The sequence below is a fragment of the Macaca nemestrina genome, chromosome X (genome assembly GCF_043159975.1).
Source record: "Macaca nemestrina isolate mMacNem1 chromosome X, mMacNem.hap1, whole genome shotgun sequence".
NCBI lineage: Eukaryota > Metazoa > Chordata > Mammalia > Primates > Cercopithecidae > Macaca > Macaca nemestrina.
The window spans coordinates 137,590,609-137,617,184 of NC_092145.1; the positions used below are offsets into that span (position 1 = coordinate 137,590,609).

Here is a 26,576-nt window from a genome sequence, read left to right on the forward strand (position 1 = left end):
GCTAAACAGCCCATTGTAAAAAATAGGCAAAATATTTGATCAGACACTTTACAAAAGGAGATATATTGATGGTCTATGAAATGATGCTCAACATCGTTACTCATTAGGGAAATGCAAATTAAGGTCACACCTACTAGAATGGCTAAAATTCAAAAGGCTGACAATATCAAAGGTTGATAAAGATATGAAACAACTGGAAGTCTCACTTATTGCTCGTACAATATGAAATAATATAACTACTTTAGAAAACAGTCTAGCAGTTTCTTAAAAAGGTAAATGTACACTTATACAACAACTCAGCAATCCCATTCCTTGGTATTCTTTCCAGGATAAATAAAAACATCTAGCTTTATAAAAAAAACTTTATGTGTAATAGAAAAAAAACGGGAACCACCCAAATGTTCATCAACTGGTGAATGGATAAACAAAGTATTGTGTATTCCTACAATGGAATATTACTCAGCAATAAAAAGAATGCACTACTGATGCATTCTTGATTAATGAATTTAAAAACACATACTAAGTGAAAGAAGCCAGACACAAAAGCAAAAGAAGCCAGATATGCTATATGACTCCATTTATGTAATTTTAGAAATGGAAAGCTAGGTTGTCGTGATATAAAGCAGATCAGTGGTTGTCTGGGCTGGGGATGGGAAGAGGAATTGATCAGGTGGGGGCAGATGGGCACTTTTTGGGAATTTGGAAATGTTCTATGTCTTGAATGTGATGGAGGCTAGTGTGTACATTTACCAAAATACATTGGATGGCACACCAAAATTTATACATAAATAATGGTGTACCATAATTTATATATAATTTATCATATACTTATAATTATGTAATATCTCAATTATATATTATATAACATATAATATATAATTTTATTTTATTTTATTTATTTATTTTTTTTTTGAGACGGAGTCTCGCTGTGTTTTCCAGGCTGGAGTGCAGTGGCAGGATCTCGGCTCACTGCAAGCCCCGCCTCCTGGGTTCACGCCATTCTCCTGCCTCAGCCTCCCAAGTAGCTGAGACTACAGGCGCCCGCCACCACGCCCGGCTAGTTTTTTGTATTTTTAGTAGAGACGGGGTTTCACCATGTTAGCCAGGATGGTCTCGATCTCCTGACCTCGTGATCCACCCGCCTCAGCCTCCCAAAGTGCTGGGATTACAGGCTTGAGCCACCGCGCCCGGCCATAATTTTAATTATATGTAATAAATCACATATAATTTATATTTAAATTATATCTCAATAAACTTGATTATAGATACAAAACAAAACAACATATACTTTATTTTTAATATCAGCCCCTGGGGTAGCTGCTATATTAAGTAGTGAGAATTTTGCTTTGAGGATTTGTAAGATTTCTAGTTTGCTTATAATACTTTGACTTTGAAATCCACATTTCTAGCATATAAATCTTTTTTGCTTGTGAACTGACTACATAGTTTTAAATGTTTAATCTTTGTTGAGCAGTGCTAGATGTTATGGCAAGAGCAGTTTCACATTAGCCATGTTGTAGTTCTAGAAATTGCAGAGTTCTGTGCTTTTTGTCTTTGTTTTTCTAAATGGTGAATTTATTATGGGAATTAACTTCTACTCCTGAAAAATATCCTAGCTGATGAATATTTGATGTTTGAGGAATACAGAGAAGACATTAATATTTATTCTGTGCTTATTGTGTGTTGGGCACTATTCTAGATGCCTTCATATCTGTTGGCTAGTTCAATTCTAATACCAACATTTAGACTGAGTATTTTTATCCACATTTTATATGTGAGGAAACTGAATTAATAGATTAACTTGCTTTGGTTCCTGCTGGCAGCAAATTGCAATCGGAATATAAACCAAACCTTCCACGTCTGGTTGCTTTTATTTAAGGTTGCAGAAGTATCATGCCCTTAACCTTTATCTATGGTTTTAAAAATGTAAATACAAACATAACATACAACAGATCGCTAGAACTTATTCATCCTGCATAATTAGAATTTAAACACATGGAGCAACAATTCCCTTTTTCCCATTCCCCACATCCCCTGGAAACCACCAGTCTATTCTCTGCTACTGTGAGTTTGATTATTTATGATAGTTCGTTTAAATGGAATCATGTGTATCTGTACATCTATGACTGGCTTATTTCACTTAGCATAATGTCCTACAGGTTCATCCATGTTGTGGGTAAGATTTCCTCCTTTTTAAAGGCTGAATGATATTCCATTGTATGTATGTATATACTACATTTTATTTATCCATTTATCTCACAAATATTTAAATTGTTTCCATATCCTGACTATTGTAAATAATGCTGCAATAAACTTGGGAGTGCAGATATTGCTTCAAAATCCTGATTTTGATTCTTTTGGATACATGTCCAGAAGTTGGATTGCAGGATCATATGTTCTAGTTTTTTTTTGAGAAACTTCCATACAGTTTTCCATAGTGGCTACACCATTTTACATTCCCACCAACAGTGAATAAAAGTTTCTGTTTCTCTACATTCTGGCCAACACTTATCTTTTGTTTTTCTGATAATAGCTATGCTACGAGGTGTGAGGTGATTGTGGTTTTTATTTTCACTTTCCTGATGATTAGTGATGCTTGATGCCTTTTCATTCACCTGGTGGCCATTTATACAATTTTTAATGAAAAAATGTCTACTCAAGTCCTTTGTCCATTTTAACATTGGGCATTTGTAGACTGTTAAATTATAGGAGTTTATTATATATTTTGGATATTAACTTTTTATCAGATAAATGGTTTGCAAATGTTTTCTTGCATTCCATATTCACCTTTTCACTGTGGATTATTTGCTTTGCTTTTAAGTTTGCTGTAGTCCTACTTGGCTATTTTTGATTTGTTGCCTGTGCATATTTAACAATATGGTATTGTGAACTTAAAAATTTGTTGAGGGGGTAGATCTCATATTAAGTGTTTTTATCACACACAAACACACACATGCACACACACACACACACAACGACAGGGGCACAAGTAAACTTTTCGAAGTGATGGAAATATTTATTACCTTGATTGTAGTGATGGTATCACATATGTGTATGCATATGCCCAAACTCACCAATAAAATTTGCAGATTTTTGAACATCAATTATACCTCAACAAAGCTATTTTTAAAAAGAAAATATACAAACAATGTATTTATTGTTGAAAAATCCTTTTAAAGATATTGTACATAATGTTATTTGATTTTCCTTATATCATGGCTCAGGTAAGAAAGTCATCCAAAATTGAATACCAGAAATACCTTCATCTCTTAAAAAATTTGATCATAAAATGATAATTGTATGATTTGCCCTCCTTTTTGGTGCTATGGTTTGAATGTGGCCCCCACAATTTAGGTGTGGGAAACTTAATATCCAATGCAACAGTTTTGAGAGATGGGGCCTAATAGGAGGTGTTTAGATTATGGGGGCTCTGGACTCAATTATGGATTAATGCTACTATTAGAAAAGACTTACGGGAATTGGTTCTCCCCCTTCTGCTCTTCTGCTATGTGAAGGCATAGAGTTCACTCCTGTCTTGCCCTTCCCCCTTTTGCCATGTCAGCATGCAGCAGGAAATCCTACATCAGATGCTGGCACCTTGATCTTGGACTTCACAGCCTCCAGAACTGTGAGAAATAAATGTCTATTCTTAATAAATGACCCACTCCCAGGTATTCCTTCACAGCAGAACAAAACAGACTAAGGTATTCTGGATGGGTTCTCATGGCTCCTGCCTTCAATAAAGTTCCTTGTTGGGGCTAGGTGTGGTAAGGGACAGGACTGATTTATGACTTCAGTGTTCAAGAAAAAGAGCAACTGTTGTCTATATGCCAGATAAAGGATATCTGGAAATTAAGGGACAGTCTTGAACATAACAATTCAGGTTTTTAACAGAGGATTACCATCCTTGCACTAGCTTATGGGCTAGATCCTGCAAATAACCCAGGATACATAGTACTTCGAGAGAAGGCCCTTTTGTGGCCTTTTAACCTGCTGTTAAATCCAGAGTAGCAAATGAAAATTTTAATGCACCAGACTTTTAAAGATAAAGATTATGTAACCCTCATGTCCTTTATGAGTTGATTGACTGGAAGTTTAGTACTAGATTTAATGCTCAAATTACAGTAACTATATTAGGCCAGTATATTTGCAAGAAGATAAGCAGATACCAGATCATGGATGAGCTCATGGTACTAGACTAAGTATTAGGAATTTGTCTTAAAGTTGTTGGATAACCACTGTATTATTTAAGTGAGGAACAGTATGGTAGTTTGTACTTCAAGAACTGCTCTGTGTCATTTTGGAGCTTAAATTGGGGCAGGAAGACCCAGAAGTCAGTGATACCAGTGAAAAAGTTATTGCAATTATCTTTTGTAAAGGATACAGACCTACACTATGGCACTGGCAGAGAATCATAGAGATTGTCAATGGCGAGTAATAGAGAGAGGAGTCTAGATTTTTGGCTTAAAGAGTTTGGTAGATCTAGGTGCTATGTAAGAGGATTAGGAATTACGGGCAATGGATATGGGCACCCACCCAAATACGAGTACCTAGGAATGCATTTTAAAAGTCTTCATTATGGTGACACATGCTCTAAAGAAGAAAGAAAAACGTTTCTTAAACTTTAATGTGTATACTTAAGAACTGGAGATCTTGCTTCTGTGACTTGTAATTCAGTAGGTCTGTATTTCTAACACTCTCTCAAGTGATGCTGATACTACCGGTCCTCAGAACTCACTTTGTGTACCTACGCCGTTTCCATCTCCTGTACTCTGAATGTTTAATGTATACTTTTGCCTCTCTGGTTCTCTTATGTTTGCTTGGTTCCATAGTTTGGTTTTCACTTCTCTCTTCTTGGTTCCTTTAATCAACAGCTCATTTTAGATGGCACTTTATAGTTTCACAATGGAATCTGACTTTCAATATTATCCTTTTGCTGAAGCTATAGATTTGGGAGTTGTGCACATATGTTGTAACAGATTCTGTAATTGTCCTACCTATGTGTGTATGGGCTTTATCAGCATAGGGCAGACTTGCAATTGCATTTTTATGACTAAATATTTTTCCTAGTGTCACAGCCTTCTCTACCCATGTACGTATGTACCTAGAGGAGGCAGGTTAGCAGCCATTGACCAATGGCTGACTGAAATTGGTGTATTAATACATGAGCTTCCTCACCTATCAAGTTGGGTAACTCTGAGGCATGTCTTCTGTATAGTTTACCAGACTTCCCCAGTGAATTTTAGCTCTCTTTACCCACAGTGGTAACTTGCTTGGAAATTCACCCTTTATAGGCTACTTGCCCTTCCCTATATTATTTTTCAACTCCTCTTTTGGTGTTTCCCAGGATCATCTCCCAAATACAGTGGTTTTGTGAGGAACCCAAACATTTCTGGTCATTAACACTGAGTGTGTATGTGAAATCCATGGGGAAGAGTGTGTAGAGTGAAAGAGAATGTGTATGAGGATGGAATCATTAGAAATAAGGTCTATATCTGTGTGTCAAATAAAACAAGTTCAAAGAAGCAGTGGCCAGAGAGGTAGAATAGAAACCAGAGTAGACCTACCTTCCAAACTAGTTCTTTCTCCTGAGCTCTGGACCTATATATCCACCTGCCTTCTGGGCAACTTAGCTTGAACATGAGGGTCTCTATGAAGAAACTTGAGGCTCATCCTTTACTTTTTTCCTCTCTGTTACTACTCACATTCAGCAGACCACTAAACACCACAAAAACCTCTTGCTTCTGCATCCTGAATAGCTGCGAAATCTAGCCATCTACTTCTCTTTGTGCTTTACTGACACCATTCTAGTTCAAGCTGCCATCATCTCATGCCTACAATGGCCTCCCCATATTTTCCTCTGCCTCTGATTTTGATCCCTTTAATCAGTACTCCACAAGGCAGTCACACCGATCACATGTCTCTGTGTTGAAAGTGGTTCAAGATACTCCGTTATTCTTCAAATGAGTTCCAAGCTCTTTAGCATGACAAATGTATTCAGACCTCTGTCCTCTTCTCTCACTACTTTGCCCCTGATTCTTTTTTTTTTTTCTTGAGGTGGAGTCTCTCTCTGTCACCAAGGCTGGAGTGCAGTGGCGCGATCTCGGCTCACTGCAAGCTCTGTCTCCCAGGTTCACGCCATTCTCCTGCCTCAGCCTCCCGAGTAGCTGGGACTACAGGCACCCGCCACCATGCCCAGCTAAGTTTTGGTATTTTCAGTAGAGACAGGGTTTCACCATGTTAGCCAGGATGGTCTCGATCTCCTGACCTCGTGATCCGCCCGCCTCAGCCTCCCAAAGTGCTGGGATTACAGGTGTGAGCCACCGTGCTCGGCCCTGACTTTTAAGCTCTAGCCATCCTGAGCTGCTTGAAGTTCTCCAAATTCTCCGGTCTTTCTTGCTTCTGGGATCATGTATATACTAATATATCTCGGGAACTCCATTTCCCTAAATCCTTCCCCTGGATGACGACTAATTCTTCCAGACTCAACTTGAATGCAATCTCCTATGGGAGCTTTTCCTAACCCCCAAAGTCTGGGGCTGGAGCCCCTATTATTGCAATATTTTCTCACTGTTTTATGACATTACCACTCTGAATTATAATTATCTGGTAATTACTCTGTTTTGCCACTAGATTGTAAACTCCTTTGAGCTTTGAGATGGTTTTAAAAATTATTATTAATTATTGTATTCCCACTGCTTGGAATAACATAAGTGCACAGTATTTTTTTTAGTTAATGAAAGGAATGACTCAGCAGCTTCAAGTGCTTGAGTAAGTGTTCCAACAAGATGGAAAATAACTGAAGATGATTTTTGCAATGAGGAAGTTATCAATGTCTTCAACAAGATCAGCTATACTTCAATATGTGGTATACATAGTATTTGTGTTGCTTTGGAGGTCAGCTTTCCATCGTAAGTTAACAGAAAACATGGAATTTTAGGAAAAAACATTAGGAATGTGGGAGATGTTTAAGAAATACTCCAAGTATTCATTATATTCCAATTACAGTTCAATTTGGGGTGAATGATAATGTTAAGCTTTTGTGCACTGATGGTTTATTTTGCAAACGTGTATTATTATCCTTTAGCAGATGATCAAAAACTAGGAATAAGTTAAGTCAGACAATCCTCCTCTCTTACATTACACTACTAGTAATGTAACTGGGGATATACCTTCATACTTAATACAGTGTGAGAACTCTTAGTTGGTGTCACAACATCACCAAAAGGCAAAAAGGTTTTGCTTGAGGGGCCATTAGCAGATTTTAACTTTTGAAAATGTCGTGTGTGGGAAGGGAGCAACCTTAGCCCAATCATTTTAGGAACATGGCACAGAAGCTTAGGGAATTTTCCCTTCCTGTCTATGGAGGTTTTCCAGCTTGCTGATATACAAGATGAAAAAGGCCTCTGGAGTATGAATTATTACAAGTGTGAAGTGTCAAAAATGTGCTCTATTTCAAGTATGCCTGAGGTATTCTTCTTACAAATTTTACAGGCACTGATACATTTTATTCATGAAGTGCTTCTCACCAGAATGCTTAGAGCATATCACATGAGTGATAAAAATGTTGGGAATATAATGAAAAGGTTGTAAATTATATACAGAAAGGAACTATGGCTTTTGAAAAGTTCTGAATCTGCATGCCTCTCCCTGTTTTTAAAAGAACTAAAATGAATTAGAAACAAAGATGCACATTGAGCAATTGTATCTCTCATTTAGATTATCTTGATAATGAGTTTTATAAAGAACAACTTCTGCTGCTCTAGAGCAAGTTTGAGTAGAAATGTATTTCTTAGGGACATTATTACATTGAAATGAGACAAAATTACAACTAGACTCAAAGTAGTAATACTTTTAAATGCCAATTATAAAGGCTTTTGAATAGATATGATATTAAAGATCACTAGGAATTTTAACTAGATGCAATTTATAATGCATTATATGTAACATAATGCTATGATGTTTAGTGTATCTCCTTAGTATACATGATGATATCTCTTTACAAGTGAAAAACAATTTGTTAATTTATTCATTCAACAAGTATTAATTGAGTATATATTATATGTAGGCACAGTTGTGGCTATGAGGTTTATAATGGAAAACAAGACAAAATCCTTGTCCTCAAGGAATTTATATTGGAGGCAAAAGGATGTAAACAAATGGATATAGTATATAATGTAATATCAGATTATGATAGGTATTTTGGAGAAAAATAAAGCCTAAGAAGGAGATAGAAAATAACAAGGGGGAAGGTTGTGGATATTGTGTGGTTAAAAAGGTCAGGGAATCACTTTATGCCCCAAATAAGTCAAAACATCCACAATTCCAAGTGATGAGTCAAACAAAGGAAGTATATTTAGAGGAAACCAGAAATTACTACTTTGGTAGGATTTATGATTGACAGCATTTTTAGAGTCGGTATTTTTTTTTATTTCCTTTTTCTTTCTTTTCTTATTTTTCCCTCCCTCCCTCCCTTCCTTCCCTCCCTTCTTTTTTGTTTTTGTGAGACAGAGTCTTGCTCTGTCTCTCAGGCTGGAGTGCAATGGCGCATTCTGGGGTCACTGCAACCTCTCTTCCCAGGTTCGAGCGATTCTTCTGCCTCAGCCTCTCTAGTAGCTGGGGTTACAGGCACCTGCCACCACGCCAGGCTAATTTTTGTATTTTTAGCAGAGACAGGGTTTCACCATGTTGGCCAGGCTGGTCCCGAACTCCTGACTTCAGGCAATCCACCCGACTTGGTCTCCCAAAGTGCTGGGATTGCAGGTGTGAGCCACCGCGCCTAGCTACTTTTTTGTTTTCAACTTTTATTTTAGGTTCAGAAGATACATATGCAGGTTTGTTACATGGGTAAATTGCATGTCACTAGGGTTTGGTGTACAGATGATTTTATCACCAGGTAGTCAGCATAGTACCCAATAGGTAATTTTTCAACCCTCACCCTCCTCCCACTGTGTACCCTCAAGTAGGCCCCAGTGTCTATTGTTTTCATCTTTGTATCCATGTGTATTCAGTTTTTAGCTCTTACTTATAAAGTAAGAATATGCAGTATTTGATTTTCTGTTCCTGTGTTAATTCACTTAGGATGATGGCCTCCAGCTGCATGTATGTTGCTGCAAAGGCTATTATCTCGTTCTTTTTCTGGTTGTGTAGTATTCCATGGTATATATGTACCACAGTTTCCTTATCCAGCTCACTGTTCATGGGCATCTAGGTGGTTTCCATGTCTTTACTATTGTGAATAGTGCCATGATGAACATAGGAATGCATGTGTGTTTTGGTAAAATGATTGATTATATTCCTTTGGGTTTATGCCCAGTAGTGGGATTATTAAGTTGAATGGTAGTTCTTTTTTAAATTCTTTCAGAAATCACCAAACTTCTTTCAACAGTGGCTGAACTAATTTCCATTCCCACCAGCATTCCATTCCCATAAGCCTTCCCGTTTCTCTGCAACCTTGCCAGCATCTGTTACTTTTTTTTCAAGCTTTTTAGTGATAGTCATTCTGCCTGGTGTGAGATGGTATCTCATTGTGGTTTTGATTTGTATTTCTCTAATGATTAGTGATGTTGAGCATTTTTTCATATACTTGTTAGACATGTATATGTCTTCATTTGAGAAGTATCTGTTCATATCCCTTGCCCATTTTTTAATGGGGTTGTTGGTTTTTTGGTTGTTAATTGGTTTAAGTTTTTATAGATGGTGGATATTAGACCTTTGTCAGATGCATAGTTTGCAAATATTTTCTCTCATTCTGTGGATCGTCTGTTTACTCTGTTGATAGTTTCTTTTGCTGTGCAGAAGCTCTTTAATTAGGTCCCACTCGTCAATTTTTGTTTTTGTTGCAATTGTTTTTGGAGACTTTGTCGTGAAATCTTGGCCAGGGTGTATGTCCAGAATGATATTTCCTGGATTTTCTTCTAGAGTGTTTTAGTCTGAGCTCTTGCATTTAACTCTTTAATCCATCTTGAGTTGATTTTTGTATGTGGTGAAAGGTCCGGTTTCAGTCTTTTGCATATGGCTAGCCAGTTATTCCAGCACCATTTACTGAATAGGAAGTCCTTTCCCCATTGATTTTGTTGACTTTGTCAAAGGTCAGATGGTTGTAGGTGTGAAGCTTTATTTCTGGATTCTCTAACCGTTCCTTTGGTCTATGTGTCTTTTGTTGTACTAGTATCATGCCGTTTTGGTTATTGTAGCCTTACAGTTTGAAGTCAGGTAATGTGAAGCCTCCAGCTTTGTTCTTTTTGCATAGGATTGATTTGGCTATTCAGGCTCTTTTTTGGTTCCATATGAATTTTAGAAAGGTTATTTCTAATTCTGTGAAAAATTATGTTGGTAGTTTGAAAAGAATAGCGTTGAATCTGTAAATGGCTTTGGGCAGTATGGCCATTGTAACAAAATCGATTTTTCCAATCCTTGAGCATGGAATGTGTTTCCATTTGTCTGTGTCATCTGTGATTTCTTTCAGCAGTGTTTTGTAATTCTCATTGTAGTAGAGATCTTTCACCTCTCTGGCTAACTGCACTTCTAGGTATTTTATTCTTTTGTGACTTTTGTGAATGGGATTGCATTTTTGATTTGGCTCTCAGCTTGGATGTTATTGCTGTATAGAAATGCTACTGGGGCTGGGCATGGTGGCTTACACCTATAATCCCAGCACTTTGGGAGGCCAAAGTGGGAGGATCACTTGAGCTCAGGAGTTCGAGACCAGCCTGGCCAACATAGTGAGTCCTCATCTCTATAAATACATACATACATACAAACATACATACATAGAAATGTTACTGATTTTTGTAAATTGATTTTTATGCTGAAACTTTGCTGAAGTTGTTTATCAGTTCTAGGAGCCTTTGGGCAGAGAAAAAGGGGTTTCTAGGTATGGAATCATATCATCTGCAAATAGCGATAGATTGACTTCCTCTCTCCTATTTGGATGACTTTTCTTTCTCTTTCCTGATTGCTCTGGCTAGTTCTTCCACTACTATCTTGAATAGGAGTGGTGAGAGTGGACATCCTTGTCTTTTTATGGTTCTCAGGGGGAATGCTTCCAGCTTTTGCCCATTCATTGAGATGTTGGCTGTGAGTCCGTCATAGATGGCTTTTATTATTTTGTGGTATGTTCCACTGATGCCTAGTTTGTTGAGGGTTTTTAGCATGAAGGGATGTTGAATTTTATTGAAGCTTTTCCTGCATCTATTGAGATGAGCATGTGGGTTTTGGTGGTGTTGTTGTTGTTGTTCTATTTATGTGATGGATCACATTTATTGATTTTTACGTGTTGAGCCAACCTTGCCTCCTTGGAATAAAGCCTACTTGATCATGGTGAATTAGCTTTCTGATGTGCTGCTGGGTTGGATTTGCTAGTATTTTGTGGAGGATTTTTGCATCTGTGCTCATCAAGGACGTTGACCTGAAATTTTCTTTTTTTGTTGTGTATCTTCCAGGTTTTGGTATCAGAATCATGCTGTTCTCATAGAATGAGTTAGGAAGGAGTCCGTCCTCTAGTTTTTGAAATAGTTTCAATAGGATTAGTACCAGGTCCTCTTTGTACATGTGGTAGAATTCACCTGTAAATATATATCATGGAGGACTTTTTTTGGTTGGTAGGTTTTTTATTACTGATTCAGTTATGGAACTCGTTATTGGTCTGTTCAGGGTTTAAATTTCCTGCTGGTTCAATCTTTGGAGGTTGTGTGTTTTCATGAATTTATCTACTTCTAGGTTTTCTAGTTTGTATGCATAGAAGTATTCATAACAGTCTCTGAGGGTTTTTTTGTGGTTCTGTGGGATCAGTGATAATGTCCTCTTTTTCATTTCTGATTGGATTTTTTGCTCTTCTCTCTTTTCTTCTTTATTAATCTAGGTATTGGTCTATCAATCTTTTCTGTTCTTTCAGCTAAACAACTTTTGGTTTAGTTGATCTTTTGTATGGATTTTCTTGTCTCAATTTCATTCAGTTCAGCTCGATTTTGGTTATTTCTTTCCTTCTGTTAGCTTTGAGGTTGGTTTGCACTTGTTTTTCTTGTTCCCCCAGGTGTTGTTAATTTTAAATCTTTAGGTTGTGATTTTAAAATTTAGATTAGTTTAAAATCTTTAGGTTGTTATTTTAAATTTTAGGTTAGTTTAAAATCTCTAGGTTGTTAATTTAAAATCTTTCTAAATTTTTAATGTAGGCATTTAACATCATAAACTTTCCTCTTAACACTGCTTTTGCTGTGTCCCAGAGATTCTGGTACATTGTGTCTTTGTTTTCAGTAGGTTCTATGAATTTTTAAAAATTTCTGCCTTGATTTCATTCTTTTTCCAAAAGTCATTTATTTATTTTTATTTTTAATTTTTCTTGAGACAGAAACTCGCTCTGTCACTCAGGCTGGAGTGCAGTGGTGCTATCTCGGCTCACTGCAAGCTCCGCCTCCCAGGTTCATGCCATTCTCCTGCCTCAGCCTCCGGAGTAGCTGGGACTACAGGCATCCACCACCACGCCCGGCTAATTTTTTTTATTTTTAGTAGGGATGGGGTTTCACCATGTTAGCCAGGATGGTCTCGATCTCCTGACCTCGTGATCCGCCCGCCTCGGCCTCCCAAAGTGCTGGGATTACAGTCATGAGCCACTGCACCTGGCCCCAAATATCATTTATTATTTTTCATTTTCACATTGAAAATCAGGCTCTTCAGCCTCAAAGAATGTGTCTATATAAAATTAAATGAGCATTGACCGCGAGCTGCACTTTTTTTCTAAATGGGAAAAGGTTAAGGATGGTGAATTTTGTTTAATTTTCATATAATTATGTGATTTTGAGAGTTCTTCTTGGAATTGAGTTCTATTTTTATTGTGTTGGGGCCATTATTGTGGTTGATGTGATTTCAGTGTTTTGAAATTGTTGAGAATTGCTTTATGACTGAGCATATGGTCAATCATAGAGTCTGTGCCATGTGCAGATGAGAAGAATGTATATTCTGTTGTTGTTGGGTGGAGTGTTCTGTAGATGTCTATTAGGTCAATTTGGTCAAATGTTGAGTCTAGATCCCAAATATCTTTGTTAGTTTTCTGCCTGGATAATCTGTCTAACACTGTCAGCGGGGTGTTGTAGTGTTCCACTATTATTGTGTTGTCATCTAACTCTCTTTGTGGGTCTCTAAGAACTTGTTTTATGAATCTGGATGCTCCAGTGTTGGGTGCATATACCTTTAGGATAGTTAAGTTTTCTTGTTGAATTGAACCCTTTATCATCATGTAATGCCTTTCTTTGTCTTTTTTGATTGTTGTTCGTTTAAAGTGTGTTTTGTCTGAAATAAGAATAGAAACCCCTGATCTTTTTTTGTTTTCCATTTGGTTGATACATCTTTCTCCATCCCTTTACTTTGAGCCTATGGGTGTCATTGCATGTGACATGGATCTCTTGAAGACAACTGTGATGATTAATATTAGGGGTCAACTTGATTGAAATTAGGGATACCTTGATGGCTTGTAAAGTATTGTTTCTGCATGTGTTTGTGACGCTATAGCTAGAGGAGACTGACATTTGATTCAGTGGACTAGGAGAGGAAAACCCACCCTCAATGTGGGTGGGCACCATCCATTCAGCTGCCAGGGCAGCTTGAACAAAGCAGGTGGAAGAAGGTGGGATAAGTTTATTTACTGAGTCTTCTGGCTCTCTTTCTTCTTCCCGTGCTGGATGCTTGATTCCACTGTTCCTCCTCCTGCCCTTGGACATCAGAATGTAAGTTCTTCAGCCTTTAGACTCTGGGACTTGTACCAGCAGCTTCCCAGGTACTTTCAGGCTTTTGGGCATAGGTCAAAGGCTACACTGTTGGCTTCCCCGGTTTTTAAGCTTTCGAAACTGAATGAGCCACTGATGGCTTCTTTCTTTTCCCCTGTTGTGGGACTTTGCCTTGTAATTGTGTGAGCCAATTCTCCCTAATAAACTCCCTTTTATATATACATATATCATTTTTGTTCTGTCCCTCTGAAGAACCCTGACTAATAACACCTATAGTTGAGTCTTGCTTTTTTTATCCTACTTGCCACTCTGTATCTTTTAAGTGGAGGTGTTTAGCCCATTTACATTCAGGCTTAATATTGATATGTGAGTATTTGATCCTGTCATCATGTTGTTAGCTGGCTGTTATATAGACTTGATTGTATAGTTGCTTTGTAGTATCAGTGGGCTGTGTACTTACGTGTGTTTTTATGGTGGCAGGTACCAGTCTTTCATTTCCATGTTTAGCACTACCTTAAGAACCTCTGGTAAGACAGGTCTGGTGGAAACAAAGTCCCTTAGCATTTGCTTGTGTGAAAAGGATTTTATTTCTCCTTCACTTATGAAGGTTAGTTTGGCTGGATATAAAATTCTTGGTTAGAATTTCTTTTCTTTAACCCTTTTCCCATATACCCCAAGAATACTTGCAGGAAGCTGCAGCATTTACTCTGAGATAAATTTGCCACAAAATATCCCACTTTTATTATTATTTTTGCATTGCTCTAGTATATCAACTAAGAAACAAAAGACATTATTGTGTTTGTAGCATTCTGTTTATAGTCTTGGTATTTGCATTTACAAAATATAGTAATTCTTGATCACTGAGAATGTCTCATTTTAGAAAACGTAGCATTCCTGTGCATGATGTTAACATTGTTCTCAAATAGTTATTGGCCAAAGATTAATTTGATGAATCTGATTTTCCTGAAATAGATGATTCTAATAATTCAGATGATTCTGATGTTAGTTGTGTTTAGAAATAACTCCAAGAACAGTTTTTATATTTTATTTTCACATTGAAAATCAGTCAGATTTGCTTCAGCCTCAAAGAGTGTGTATTTAATATTAAATGAGCATTGGCAGTAAGCTGCACTTTTTTTTTTTTCCCTAAGTGGTAAAAAGGTTAAGGATGCTGAATATAGGCCCCCAATCTCTTCTGGATTATAAGGTTTCTGCTGAAAGGTCAACTGTTAATGTCATTCTCTTTTTATGTGACCTGTGTGTTCTCTCTGGCTGCTTTTAAGATTTTTTTCTTTCATGTTGACTTTTGAGCTGTGTATCTGGGGATGGTCATCTTGTATAGTATCTTGCAAGGGTTCTCAATTTTCTGAATTTGCATGTTGACTTCTCTAGCAAGCTTAGGAAAAGTTTTGTGGACAATATCCTCAATTAAGTTTTCCAAATGTCTTTCTCTCTCTCCATCTCTTTTAGGAATGCCAGTGACTTGTAGGTTTGCTTTCTTTAAATAATACCATATTTCTTGGAAGTTTTGTTCATTTAAAAAATTCTCACCGGGTGCGGTGGCTCATGTCTGTAATCCTAGCACTTTGGGAGGCCGAGGCAGGTGGATCATGAGGTCAGGAGATCGAGACCATCCTGGCTAACATGGTGAAACCCCGTCTCTACAAAAATACCAAAAATTAGCCTGGTGTGGTGGCAGGCACCTGTAGTCCCAGCTACTCGGGAGGCTGAGGCAGGAGAATGGTGTGAAACCAGGAGGCGGAGCTTGCAGTGAGCCAATATCATGCCACTTCACTCCAGCCTGGGTGACAGAGCGAGACTATGTCTCAAAAAAAAAATTCTCGTATCTTTATTTTTTCTGCCTGCATTGATTAGAAGGAACTGTCTTTGAACTCTGATATTCTTTAATCAGCTTGGTCTATTGTGTTATTAATGCTACCAATTGCATTCTGAAATTCCTGTAGTAAATTTTTCATTTCCAGAAGTTCAGTTTGGTTCTTTCTTAAAATGGCTATGTCATTTTTAAACTCTTGGACCATTTTACTGTTTTCCTTGGATTGGGTTTTAACCTTATCCTGTGTGTTGATGAGCTTCCTTGCCATCCAGATTCTGAATTTTATGTCATTTCAGCCATTTCAGTCTGGTTAAGAAGCATTGATGGGGAGTTAGTGCCGTAGTTTGGAGGTAAGAAGACACTTTGCTTTTAGAGTTGCACTGATTCTTTCTCATTTGTGTGGGCTGATGTTCCTTTAATCTTGGAAGTTGCTGTCTTTTGTATGAGCCTTTTTGCTTTTATATTCCTTGAGGTCCTTGGGGGTTTGACTGCAGTGTAAGTTGGGCTTAGTCAATTGACTTCATTTCTGGATGGTTTCAGGAGGCCAAGACTCAACTCAGCACTGCTAGGCTACATGCTGTAAACTCAGGAGGCTGGTACCAAACCCACAGCTTTATTCTCTGGCCTTTTGAGGTTTAAGCACCTGATATGCTGGAGAGGTCCGAGTGTTCCAAGTCTGCTAGCAATAACACTCTGATGGCGCTGCTGGGAAAAGCACTCCGGTGGTGCAGTGGCGGGCTCCCGTGCACATCTGTGCTGGCAAGGTGATGGCAGGTCTGCACACACATGTATGCTGGCAGGGCAGCGGGGGAGGTTGCAGGTGATTGCACACTGGTTGGGGAAGGCTGTGGGTCGGTGTCTGCTGGTGGATGTCCATTTGCAGAAGCACTCCAGTGATTAGGTGGGGTATGCTGGTGAAAGAGCTATGGCACTGGTTGTGCTGCAAGTGGCTTCAGCCAGGCAGGAATCCTGGGAGAGGCCAGAAGACAGGGGGTTTTCAGATCAGATTGTTTCTTTCACGTGGGCAAGACAGCCTTGCTCTGTCCAGTTCTGGCAGCTATTAATAACAAAGCCTAAAGTCACCTAGAGGAGTATGGAGAGTCTTGGGGGATGGACGCCCATGGCCATGCTCCACTGCAGCCAGTCCCAGGCCAAACCCTCTGGGCTCCACACAGGCTGGAGTTCTGTCTCTGCCAACTTGCTAGACAGTTCTCGCTGCCAGCTCAAATGTGCTTGGGAATTGTGGGGTCTCCCATAGCTAGGCTCATGGAGGTCCATGGTGAAAGTGGGCCACTCCACACCCATTTCACTCACCCCTTTCCTAGGAGCTTCTCAGGGCCAGGAACAAGTCCTGGTGCTTGGCAACCAACCACAGCGTTCCCACACTCCTCCCCTATAATCCTAGGATTTGCATCTGTTGTATGTCTTCTTTCTAAAATGCCTTATTTTCTAAAAATCTGTTCAGAATATCCTGGTCTACTTGATGGTCTGGTCTCTGTTGGTGGTCGAAGCTCTTCCTGGTTGCATCTAGTTGGCCATCTTGGCTCTAATTGCTTTTTTTTTTTTCCCTTAAAGCTAGACTAGGACTGGATCACAAACATTGGAGAACATGCATAACAGCATTGAAGTCGAAAATGAGTGAGGAGAAAGATAAACTGTTCTTATATTTTTACTATACAAATGAAATCTGTTGGCATACCATAATTAGCTAAAGGTTAACTATAAATTGTTTTAGAATAGTGACTTAAAGGATAGTTTCTGCTCAGAGATGTTTGGGTTTACTTTTACTTTCCATATTTACAACTTTCTAGCAAGGTAAATTTCTTCACTTTCATGTCTCGGTTTCATTATTTGTAAAATAAATTACTATAGTAATAGTGTTTATTTTATAGGCTTCTTTTTAGGATTATATAAACTAATACATATAAAATGTGAATCAAATAGCTTAGTATTATTTTTTCATGTTTTGATTTGGAATTGATAATTATGTTTTTTCACTTCTATTCTATTCATTTTTTCATAACTTAAATAGTCATGGACATATATTTTCACGTTATTATGCAAATGAATTTTAAGTAAATCTTTATATTTCCTTAGCATAGTTCTCAGTTTCTGTCCACTCTCTAAGCACAGTATGAAGCCATATCATCTTATTTTTTTTTCTAGTTAGGAGATTGGTAAAATGAGTACGATAAATTTTTCCTATCATAGATTTTAAGATGCATTATACAAAGTGGAGGAAAAAATTCACATTGTTGATATGCTGTAGTGTTGGCATGTTGAAGCAACAGAACTTAATTAAGAATTCTAAAGTATAATCTTCAAATTGTCCTGGGAAAATGTCATTATTAGAAACTGTTCATCAAAGTCTTGACAAAGAAAGTCAGTTTTAGGAAAAAGTTATAATTTTCCTCTATTATATGGTAAGGAGTTTCCATTATTTCAAACTTCCAGTATTTCATTAAGGGTAATGCCAACTTTCAAGGAGAATTTCAAGTCGTAATAATCTAAACATGGTACAAAGATTAATCAATGTTAGAAATTGTAGAAATTTTCAAAGATGCATCTAGGTTCTTTATTCATGTTTTAGTAGACTAAAGAATAAGAGGAATCATTTACGTCAGTGCTAACATTCGATTTAATCATGCTTTATGAAATAATTAGAAAGCAAACATTTCCCTTTGCAATTAAATATATTAAAAACAACCATGTAAAGAAAGACAAGAATTGCATGCTGTAATTTGTGAACTATCATACCTCAGAAGTGACAGAAATATCCTATATTATTTATCTTTAAAATTTTGAAATGTATTTTTATATTTTAAATTTATTTTAAAATTTTCATTACATTTTGAATGCAGAAAAATATGTCCGCTTATTATTTCTGTGCAAATTATACAGAAAACTACAATGATCTTTTAGCTATATCTGAGTATTTATCTTCATTTCCCTAAATAATATGCTTTTATTTTTACTTCTTGATTTTCTGTGTATAAATATTATTGATTGACATTCCAGAAAGAAAAATGAAAATTCCGTTCTCTTTTTTCCTCCATCCTCACATATTCAGACTTCCTCTTGTAAGTTAGTGCGATCTTCAATCTTCACTATTTACATTAGTATAACCGTGTAAACACTATCTATAACTGAGCTGCATCATATATTGTGATTGTTTTTCGCAAAATATTTTTTCTGATACTAATAATTGCCTTATGTTATAGTTACCTAGTTTTATACATACTTATCACTAACTCAACTTCTCTCCCTAATTAATTATCTCAGTTTTCCCTAATGCATTCAGGTATTTCATTTTTTTCTGAAGAATTCTCTCTGAATCGGACTGGTTATTTTCCCTGCATGGTGCATATGGGTCATTCTGGCATATGTTTGTCTCTGAGTTTTATGTTTCCTGTATTCTACTTCCTCCTCTATTCTGGTTTACACCCTTCATTTTGATATAACACATTTTTCAGTAACCAAATGCGAAAGAGATGCTAGGAGATACAATTGTGAGTTTTTGCATATCTGAAAAAGTCTTTTAATTGATAACTTGGCTAAGTGTAGAATTATAGGTTGGGTATTGTGTTCCTTCAAAAGTTTGGTGGTATTGCTCCATTGCCTACAGGCTTCTTATTTTGCTGTTAGAAAGTCAGAAATAGTCTCATTTCTGATCCTTTGTGCATGACCTGTTTTTTCTTCCTCTCTGGAAGCTCACAGTATCTTCATTTTGTCTCCATGCTGTTAAATTCTATGGTAAAGTTCCCTTGGTGAGGGCCTGATTTAATCTATTGTGCTGCATAGTTGGCAGGTCTTTCCAATCTGGAAATCCATCTGGAAAGTTTTGCTGAATTTTATTTTTTGATGATTTCTTCTCCTTCATTATCACCCTTCATGTTCTGGGACTCTATAACTGTTTATTCATGTTGGAACTGTTGGCTTCATCCTCACTTTTCTTATCCTCTGATTTTTCATTTCTTTGTCTTTTTGCTTTACATTAAGTATTTTTTTCTCAATTTAGTCTTCCAATATTTAATCTAGTTTTTCATTTCTTTTTCATCCCCTAGAGATGAACCATGCAATCTCCTGCCTGGAGTATTGAAGCCTGGCTACTGTGACTGTGGGGAAGGGATTAATGATCTCAGCATTCAGTAAGTGAATGTTCCCTCAACTCTCCTACTTCCTATATGTTACCTATACCTGCCAGTGTGCCCAGTGCTCTTTTCACAGCCTTACAAGTTCTATCTGCATGCTTCTCTATGCTTTGTGTTTAGAAGCATAGAGAAGCTGCTCTCCTGCTTTGTGTTTCAGGAGTCTGACCTCTACTGACATTGTCAATTCAGGGTTTGGTTTGGCCAAACCTGGAAGGGAAGGGAAGTGGCTATATTCCTGTGTCCAAGGGCACGGGGTGTCTTTTTCCTATAACCACAGGTCTTTCTGGATTCTAGATAATGGATCTCTCCATTATCTTTCAGCCCTACTACTAGTAGCCACCTACTGCTCTTGCTAGCCCCAGATCCTTCACCAATCTCACGGGTGTTAGTTTCCCTTTGTCAATTAAACAAAACACAAGTACTTAAAGTGATGCATAAAGTGAAAGTACAGAGATATTCTGCTTTAAAATAATGAGATAAGAACTTGAAACATTTGTTCACAGATATTTGGGGAATGATTGTTTACAAAGAATGATTTATTTCTTTATATAGAATCCATCACAAAAAGTAATTTTTGTTAAGTGCACTTAAAATATAATTTTCCTCATGAAATTTACTTTATCCACAACTTTATACAGCATATCAACTGATGAAGGTAGGGAAGGGAACTGAGAAAGAAAGAGGATTAGTGAGAAGGGGACAATGAGAGGGAAGACTTTCAAACTGAGTGTGAGAGTCTTCCGGTTTTCAGTACTGCCATGGCAGAATGTGTGCTGTCTAGGAAGTATAGTTCTTCTATCATTTAGTTTAAAATTTCAACTCTTGAATGCTCAGCCAAAATAAGTAATGTTAGTGGCATGGAGAATGGATTGATGAGGAAGCAGTTTTATAACTCTAGGGCATGGCTAAACTCTAATATGGCAAGCGCTGGAAAAGACAACTTCTTTTACTTTTAAGGTGCTTCAATTTGTCATTACTGATTAAGGGCTGTCTGGATTGGCTCTCCTGGCCAGTTAAATTATCCCAAGAGCTATCTCATTACTAGGAAATGCTCACATGAGATGAGAATCCCTTTTATTCCCATGGTGAGCCATAGAAAACGGACTTTTTGAAGAAAAAAAAATGTAGCTTCAATATAATTTACCTCATCTGCTAAGGACATTATCATTTCTTAATCATTACATAAGCCACATTTTGCATAGTGGTTAAATTCGGACTTAACTGAAAGCTTCAGTGTTTCAAGGCTGTTTATTAAAGCTGTTATTCTGTTAAGTAAAAGGTGTGAAGTGGAAAATTTTCATAACCACTGACATAGGGGAAACACAGTGGTAGATGACTTTAAAAAATTTCACCGATAGTGAATTTGTAAAAATCGCCATGTCTATGATAACTTTGTTACTCAATATGTGGTTTGCAGATCAGCAGCTGGGCATCACCTGGAAAATTGTTGGAAATGTTAAAAAGTCAGAAATTGTCTTATTTCTGAACCTTTGTACATGACCTGGATCCACTGGTTTTTTTTTTTTTTTTTTTTTTTGAGGCGGAGTCTCGCTCTGTCACCCAGGCTGGAGTGCAGTGGCCGGATCTCAGCTCACTGCAAGCTCCGCCTCCTGGGTTCACGCCATTCTCCTGCCTCAGCCTCCCGAGTAGCTGGGACTACAGGCGCCCGCCACCTCGCCCGGCTAGTTTTTTGTATTTTTTTTAGTAGAGACGGGGTTTCACCGTGTTAGCCAGGATGGTCTCGATCGCCTAACCTCGTGATCCACCCGTCTCGGCCTCCCAAAGTGCTGGGATTACAGGCTTGAGCCACCGCGCCCGGCCGACCTGGATCCACTGAATCATACCCACTGAATCAGAATCTGCATTTCCACAAGACTCTCAGGGGTACATGTCAACATTTGTGATGCATGACTGAAGCGCAGTAGAGTAGTCACTGAAGCCCTGATCTGTTACCTAACCCAGGAGAATCATGTTTTCCAATGGTAGCAGTGCCTTAAAAAGTGTATGCAATAGCACAGAATTTTCATTGGCATTTAATCCAAGGGTTACTTGGGCTAATTTTAAACTTAAATATCGAGGAAGATTACCAAGAAGGGATTATATGATATCAAGATAGGTGATGTAATTATTTGAAAGTGTTATTATTTAAAATTCTTATAGGAACAGTTTTCCAAATGAGAAAATTTCCTCCCTCTCTGATCTTCCTTCTCACAAACACATCTATATTCTATATGTAATGCAGGATTTTTCTCTAAATACAACTTAAGCTCTCTCTTTCTCCAGAAGGCACAGGACATTCAAGAGCTGAGAGGTTCAAATAAACTGCTGCTTCTCTCACGTATCTCTAATGTGAAGTGTTTGGAATAATTAGCCTAATTTATATTGCATTTACAAACAACTGATAACACCTTTGAAACATGCTATAGAAAAGTAAACTGGAGATTTTTGGAAAGAATGGTTTTTCTTTATTTTGCTTCTCCTTTATTTGAAATTCCTGCATACCTAAAATATGCTAGAGCAGTGTAGCGATTTAAGGGCTAATTTCCCCTATAGTGTGGATCTCCTTCTACTCCCTCCTTTATTTTTACTTATTTATTTATTTTGAGATGGAGTTTCACTCTTGTTGCCCAGGCTGGAGTGCAATGGCACGATCTCGGCTCACTGCAACCTCCGCCTCTGGGGTTCAAGCAATTCTCCTGCCTCAGCCTCCTGAGTAGCTGGGATTACAGGCTTGTGCCACCATGCCCGGCTAATGTTTTGTATTTTTAGTAGGGACAGGGTTTCTCCATGTTAGCTAGGATGGTCTTGAACTCCCAGTCTCAGGTGATCCGCCCACCTCAGCCTCCCAGTGTGCTGGGATTACAGGCATGAGCCAATGCACCCAGCTCTCCCTCCTTTATTTTAATAAACATGTATTGGCTATCTACTGTGTGCCATGAATGAGAATACAAAGACTAAATCTCTACCCTAGAGTTGCTCACAATCTCTTGTAGAAGGTCAAATACACCATTATAATGCCATTTTATAAATGCTATCACAGGGTTGGCAACATATGATGGAAAATAGAAGAAGAAGGGGCTAATTCAGTCTTGAGAATCAATGACTGATTCATAAAAGAGGTGACTGCTTTTGGCATCTTGTTAGCATATGATTTATGATACAGATATACACAAATGTTGGCTTGTGCTTTCAGAGAAGGTGGTTGAATGAATCTTTAAGTAGAGCCAAGCTGATATTGGCAGGTTCGGTCAGACTGAGTTCTGTCCAAAATGTAACTTGATAGATAGGATTAGAATAAAATAACCTCTGCTAATATGATAAAACGAAAGTGAATGGTCTTTTGAATGAATCTGAATGATTAGCTTTATAATATTCACCCCTCACCCTGAACAGTAGTAATATTTGCTGCAGTGGAGACAGGGGGGCATTAGTAGGATAATCATAATGATAACAGCTGATACATGCATTTTACGTAGTGCTTTCATACTCATTCCCTTATTTAATTTTCACAACAACCCCGTGAGGTAGGTGTTATTTGCATTTCCTAGTTGAAAAAACAGTCAAAGTAGGCGGCAGAGCCTAAAAACGAAACCACGTCTTTAAATCTCTAAGACCAATATTCTTTCTACTTGAACCAGAACCACAACTTTCAAAAGTCTCCCTTCATTCCAGAGATTATAAAGAACCTTCTCCCCTGACCTGAGGGTGCTTCATTGGCAAGGGTTGCTGAATGTCTAGGGGTAAAAAGTGGGCCTTTTCTCTAAAACAGAAGCTGTTATTTCCCCTGCCAAGCCAGTCATCCTTCTCTGTTGGTTCCATGGTGATCAGCACAATATGGTGATTTGAAGTTGGGGATAAAGGCAGAGTGGAATTGAAAATTCCACTCTTTTAACTCTCCTGGAGCTAAAAGTCTTGCATTATGATTGACATTGTCCATCTCAGTTTGAGGAAGACCTGACCACTGCCTGGAATATAAATGCAGTAGGGGGGATCGGTAAGAGTCAGAGATGACCACTTTGCAGCTAAAATTCTAGTCAATGTTAGGGGACTGAAAGGCAAATCATAAAACCAAGGCAGAGGCCCAGTCAAGTGGCCTGATCTAACATGGCAAGGGCAGGGACAGCACTTCAGTTCAATGACATGTAGGAATCCTATTTTTAGGCAGGAGCCAAGAATGCACAGTATGTCTTCAAAATGGAGAATTCCTTCAAGATATGCCAGGCTTATGATAAAAAGACTTATTTTTAATGTTTTTAATTTTAGGTAAGAGTCTTTGAAAACTGCTGGCATTATTTAGGACTGGCTTGAGCATTAGTAATTCTTTTTTTTTTTTTTTTTTTTTTGAGGCGGAGTCTTGCTCTCTTGCCCAGGCTGGAGTGCAGTGGCCGGATCTCAGCTCACTGCAAGCTCCGTCTCCCGGGTTTACGCCATTCTCCTGCCTCAGCCTCCTGAGTAGCTGGGACTACAGGCGCCCGCCACCTCGCCCGGCTAGTTTTTTGTATTTTTTAGTAGAGACGGGGTTTCACCGTGTTAGCCAGGATGGTCTCGATCTCCTGACCTCGTGATCCGCCCGTCTCGGCCTCCCAAAGTGCTGGGATTACAGGCTTGAGCCACCAGGCCTGGCCAGTAATTCTCAAATCTATAGGTTTGAGCAAAGCTAGGAAAAATGTAGCGATTAATGGATTATCACACACATTAATTTATAATTTTATGTATAAATAATTTATTATTTATATCATATATTGACTCACTAGAAGTATGATCCATTGGCAAAGATCAAATTCATCAGATTTAGTATAAAATTCTATGATGGTATTTGTGGTAGACAGAATAATATCCCCCAAAAGATGCCCATGTTCTACTCTCTGGCGCTTGTGAATATGTTACCTTACATGACAAAACAGACTTTTCAAATGTGACTAAAGTTATCTTGAGATGGGGAGATTATACTGAATTATCCAAGTAGGCCGAATTTAAGGACCCAATCACATGGCTCCTTAAAATTGAAGAACATTTCCTGGTTGTAGTCAGAAAGAAAGATGGAAGCAGGAGAATGATTCAATACCCAGTTGCTAGTTCTGAGATACTGGGAGTATCTGAGATACTGGGAGTGTTTAGAGAATGAATTCTGCCAAGAACCATAATAAGCGAGGAAACAAATCTTCCACTAGATCCTCCAACAAGGAACACAGCCCTGCTAATGCCTTCATTTTTGCCTGGTGAGACTGATGTTGGACTTCTTGCCTACAGAACAGTGAGATAACAGAATTGTGTTGTTTTAAGCCAGCATGTTTGTGGTAATTTGTTATGGCAGCAATATGAAACCCATATAATTATGCTATATGAGTTGGAGATTTATAAATTGTAAGCTCCTCACAGGCAAGGATTTCTGTTTTGTTCAGTGACATATATCAAGTGATTATAACAGTGCCTAGGACATAGTTGATGCCCAATAAGTGTTAGTTGAATTAATTTATTTATTGGTCATTCCATCAACATATATTTGTTGAGTGCCTATGCATACATGGTTGGTGTGCTAGATGTTGCATGGGGATGTAAAGATATAAAAGACATTTTTTCATGAAATCTCTGTCAAGAAGCTTAGATCAGTCTTGAGCAAGAATAGGAGTCAGGAAATTATAGCTTGCAGGCCAAATCTTACCCACTGCTTATTTTTGTAAATAAAGTTTTGTTGAAGCACAGTCATGCTCGTTAGTTTATATATCGTCTTTGGCCACTTTCATGCTACAGTGGCAGAGTAGAGTACTTGTGTAGTTGTGACAGAGACCATATGACCCACAAAGCCAAAATTGTTTACTATCTGGTGCTTTACAGAAAACAGTAACAACAAACCTGTCAACGCCTGAGTTAGAACCCCATCTTCGTGGGTTGCTAGCTGTGTACTTCAGGAAAAGTGTATAACCTCTTTAAGCTTCTCTCTTCTATGAAATTGAGGTGGTAGTATTTTTCTCATAGGGTGGTTGTGAGAATTAAATGTTGAGTGAGAATTAAATGATGGCTTCCAGTCCTCAGTATAGAGGAATAATTCAGTAAACGGTAGTTAAGATTTTTTTTAAAAGACAATTTTGAGAGCAGTTTTAGGTTCACAACAAAATTGGAAGGAAGATACAGACATACCCCATAAACCTTATATCCTATACTTTCATAGTCTCCCCGCTTATAAACATCCACCACCACTGCTACATTGGTTACAACCGATGAACTTCACTGAAACATCGTTATCACTGAGAGTCCACAGTTTACATGGGTGTTGTGCATTCTATGCCTTTGAACAAATGTATTAATGGCATGTATCCACCATTATACTAGCATACAGAGTATTTTCACTGCCCTAGAATTCCTCCGTACTCGACCTATTCATTCCTCCCTTTCCCCTAACACCTGGAAACCCACTGATCTTTTTACTGCTTCCATAGTTTTGCCTTTTCTAGAATGTCATATAGTTGGAATAATATAGTCTGTCGCCTTTTAATATTGGCTTCTTTCACTTAGTAATATGAATTTAAGTTTCCTCAATGTCTTTCCATAGCTTGATAGCTCATTTCTTTTTAACATATGAATAATATTCCATTGTCTCAATGTATCACAGTTTATTCATTCACATACTAAAGGATGTCTTGGTAGCTTCCAAGTTTTGGCAATTAATAAAGCGGCTATAAACATCTGTGTACAAATTTCTGTGTGGATATAGGTTTTCAACTCCTTTGGGTAAATAACAAGGAGGTGATTGCTGGATTCTATAGTAAAGTATGTTTAGTTTTGGAAGAAACCACCAAACTGTCTTCCAAAGTGGCTGTGCCATTTTACATTTCTACCAGCAAAGAATGAGAATTCCTGTGCCTCCACATC

At 38.0% G+C, this 26,576-nt stretch overlaps 1 long non-coding RNA gene across 1 annotated transcript in view; it reads left to right on the forward strand.

Moving 5' to 3' along the window:
- Positions 1 to 24,003, forward strand: part of LOC139360821 (uncharacterized) — a 55,746-nt gene extending 31,743 nt beyond the window's left edge. The window contains exon 3 of the long non-coding RNA XR_011618329.1: positions 19,620 to 24,003. This is a non-coding gene — a long non-coding RNA (uncharacterized lncRNA). The remainder of the gene's footprint in view (positions 1 to 19,619) is intronic.
- The last annotated feature ends 2,573 nt before the right edge of the window (positions 24,004 to 26,576 follow it).